A 4273-nucleotide genomic window follows, 5' to 3' on the forward strand; every position below is an offset into this window, starting at 1 on the left:
GTAAAGGATTTTTCCCCTAGCCATAGTTGTTTGAAGTACCTCTTTGCATTCTCTATTTTTTTAAGGGTATGAACTTTTGTATTTAGGTAATGTATCAATTGGAGTTCTGCCAGTTGGTATCCTTGGGGTTATCAAACATAAGGCTACTTTGCTCAATTGATTCAGGGTCCATTACAGTGACCAACTTTTTTACTTTTAAATGAGTATCAAATAGTTATATTGATTACTACTTTATAATCAGTCAATAAGCATTTATTAAGTGCCTACTATATACCAGCCACTGTGCTAAACACTAGGGACACAAAAAGAGGCAAAAGACAGTCCCTGCCCTCAAGGAAGTCACAATGTAATTGGGGAGACAACAAGCAAATAAATGATGTAAAAACAAGCTATGTACAGGATAAAAAGACAATAATTAACAGAGGGAAGGCACTAGGATTAAAAAAAAAGTATGCAAAAGGCTTCCTGTAGAAGGTACTATTTTAGTTGGGACTTGAATTCAGGGAAGCCGGGAGGTGGAGGTGAGTAGGGAGAGCATTCTAGGCATGGAGGACAGCCAGAGAAAATGCCTGGAACCAAGATGGTCTTGTTCATGGAACAGCAAGGAGGCCAGTGTCACTGGATTAAAGACTATGTGGCAGGAAGTAAGGTGTAAGAATACTAGAAAGTTGGGGGGAGGGGGCTGAGTTATACAGGACCTTGAATGACAAATAGAGGAGTTTTCATTTGATCCTGGAAGCAATAGGGAGCTACTGGAGTTTATTAAATAGAGAGGGGGGTGGGTGACATGGTTGGACATGTGTTTGAGGACAATTAATTTGGTGGATGAAAAATGGGGAGAGACTTGTGGCAGGCAGAGCCTCCAGCAGTATATTACAGTAATTCAAATGTGAGGTGATGAGGGCCTGAATCAGGGTGGGGATACAGTCAGAGGAATGAAGGGGGCATATTGGAGAGATGTGGTAAAGGTGTAATCAACAGGCCTTGGAAACAGATTGGAATTAGGAGGGTGAGAGACAATGATAAGTCAAGGCTGACACCTAGTTTGCAAGTCTAGGGTATTGTGAGGATGGTGATGTCTTTGACAGTAATGGGGAAGTTTAGAAAAGGAGCATATTTAGGGGAGAAATGAGTTCAGTTTTGGATACACTGAGTTTAAGATGGCTTCTGGATATCAGTTGGAGATGCAGAGTTAGAATAGGTAGATTTAAGAATCATCAGCATAGAGATGATAATTTGATCCATGATGGGATCACCAGTGAAGGAGAGAGAGAAGAGGGCCCAGGACACAGCCTTATGGAATGTGGATATGACCTGGATGAGCATCCAGCAAAGGAGATTGAGAAAGAGTGGTCTGATAGGTAGGAGAACCAGAAGAGAGTGGTGTCCAGGAAATCTAGAAAGAAGATAGTCTCAAGGAGAAGAGAGTGATTGATAGTATTAGAGGCTGCAGAGGTCAAGAATAAGGCCTGAGAAAAGACAACTGGATTTGGGAATTTGGACCACTGGTAACTTTGGAGAAAAGAGCTTTGGTGAAATGATGAAGTAGGAAGCTGGATTGCAAGGCGTTAAGAAGAGAATGAGGAGGAAGTAGAGATGCTCATTATAGATGACCTTCTCAAGGATTTTAGCTACAGAAGGCAGAAAAGATAAAGGATGATAGTGGGGATGGAAAGATCAAGTGAGGGTTTTTTGAGGATGGGGAAACATGAGCATGTATGTAGGCAGCAAGAAGGAGTAGGCAGTAGGAAAGGAGTCAGGAGACTAGGAGAGATTGAAGATAAGTGGGGATGACAGAAGGGGCAATCCATAGGAGGAGGCAGGATACAATGGGATTGCTGGTAGGTAGAGGGGTTTGTCTTGGTAAGGAGTAGGACCACCTCTTCATGTGACACAGGGATGGAGGTAGTGGCAGGAGACATTTGAATGACACGAGGAACAAGAGAGAAGAGGAGCTCATTGTGAAAGGCCTCAATTTTTTTTTCTTAAAACATGAGGCAAGGTTCCTCCAGCTGAGTGGAGGAAAAAAGAGCCATGGAAGATTTGAGTAGGGGTAAAAATGTTTGGAAAAGCCACTGTGGAGAGTGGGATAGTGAGTTGATAATGGAAATGTAGAAGGATTGCCTGGTAGAAAAGAAGGTTCAGTTAAGGTTGTGTAACAAATGTGTAGTTTTACATAAATGTGTAGATCTAGTCGAAATGGTCGCAATTTTCTCCACCTCCATTCGCAAACATGTGCTTATGAATGAAGGTGTGAAGGTGGTAGATGGTGGGAGTGATCCAAAGCTGAGACTTACTAGGGAGCAGCTGGTGATATGAGGGGGGCTAGGGTTGTAAGAGAAGAGGATGGGGTAGAGTTGAACTGATTCACCAAGGGAATAATTTGGGAAAAAGAGAAAGTGGCTAGAGGAGAGGTGATGACACGGGAGAGAACTGAGGGGTGGAGGGATTGGTGGACATAACATGGTTGAGTAAAGTTTGATATGGGAAAGCAGAGAGACAGGTGGAAAGCCAATAGATTATAATCAGATAAGGACATTTCAGAGTTCTTGAACATGAAGATGGAGCTTTTGTGAGTAAAGGCAAGTTCTAGAATATGACCTTTGTGTGTGGCTTAAGTGGGGGTGGAGTAGGTGATGGGAAGTTGAGTAACTCAATGGTTAGAATGTTTGAGGTTCAATATGTATGGGGAAGTTCCCTAGCATGGGGTGAAAAGTTGGGGAGGAGAGAAAGATTGTGAGCCAAGTATTCAACTTGAAGAAGGAAGGGGAGTGTCTCAGCAGTCTGAGGACAATAGCTACCAGGATTTTGATTGGGTGGAATATGTGGATTACATGGATCTGAAAGGAGAGGTTACTGTGTGATAGAGGAGGTGGACAACCTTAAGTGGCAAATAGGGAACAAAGAGTAATCCAACTCTCTGCCTTGACCAGTGAACTGAGGGTAATGAGTGAAGGTTTGGCCAGTACTAGAAAGGATGGCCAGGCAACTCTATGCCATGGGGGGAGCCAGGTCTTCCGATTGCCAGAGTTTGGAAAGAAGATTTAAGATGAAGGCAAATTTGTTGCTTGTGGAAGGAATGGATGGAATTTGATTGGGACTTTGGAATACAAAGATTGAGTGAGACGGATGTAAGGAGTTGGGTGGTGGAGGATGGGGAATGGGGTTTAGATGATGATGACCAACAAGGTTAGGTAGTAAGATAGGGTATTCCCAGGCCCCCTGCATTCCTTTTTTTCCTTTCTATTTTTCTTTGGAGATTCTTGACCTCGTGCCCCTCCAGATGGATTTTACTGTTTTGTCTAGTTCTATAAAGTAACACCTTGGTAGCTTGGTTTGTTACATCTACAAATTAATTTAGGTACTACTTTCCATGTTTTACGATTGTATTCATGAGTCCTGAGTGTGTCTTGGTAGATTCACTCCCAGATTTTTTCATTTTTTATTTTAAATGGAATTTGGGTGCAGCATTAAGTTTTCTTTCGATGACGACTGGTTCCCCTCCCTTTCCAGACATAAATGTTACCTTGATATCCTTTATATTACTTCTTTCACCCAAGTCACTGTTGAATTGTAGGATTTAGAACAAGAAGAAACCTCTAAAGGTCATGGAATCCAATGCCCTTATATCATAGATATGCAGAGTTAAGTGACTTACCAAAGTTAAGTTACCATTTGAGGCAGGATTTGCACTTAGGTCTTCATTTCAAGTCCACTCCTCCATGCTGCCTCATAACACCTATGTGTCTATTACACTTTGGGTTACATGATCCCACAAAACAGATAAAAATATAATTTTCAACTTAGGATATAGGTGAACTATGCTAAAGTTAGTTTTGCACTGAGAAAAGTTGATAAATATATGAACAATACAGAGATCACAGGGAATACATTTCAATTACTTGAGATAAACTTTTTTTGCAATTTTAGTACCCTGTTCATATGCAAATAAATAAATTATGAGTTATCTATCCATTAGATACTAGTTCAAGCTACTATATTAGTTCCTTATATTAGTTCAAGCTACTATAGGTATTTGAAAGTCCTAGAGCTACCTTTCTTTAAGCTCCTACATTTGTCTAAGTCTGACTGCACTAAGAGTCTGTAAAGAAATACCCAACGAGACAGCATGACCCAGACACTACAGGCACTTTCTTTTGTGACTCATTTCAAAGAAAAATATAACACAGAACTGGAACCCAGAAAGTTTTGTTATGGAAGTAGGTTTTGTCAGTTTAATTTTTTAAAAGATTGGGTTTTAGTATTCCAAATC

This window comes from Trichosurus vulpecula, chromosome 3, assembly GCF_011100635.1.
Source record: "Trichosurus vulpecula isolate mTriVul1 chromosome 3, mTriVul1.pri, whole genome shotgun sequence".
Lineage (NCBI taxonomy): Eukaryota > Metazoa > Chordata > Mammalia > Diprotodontia > Phalangeridae > Trichosurus > Trichosurus vulpecula.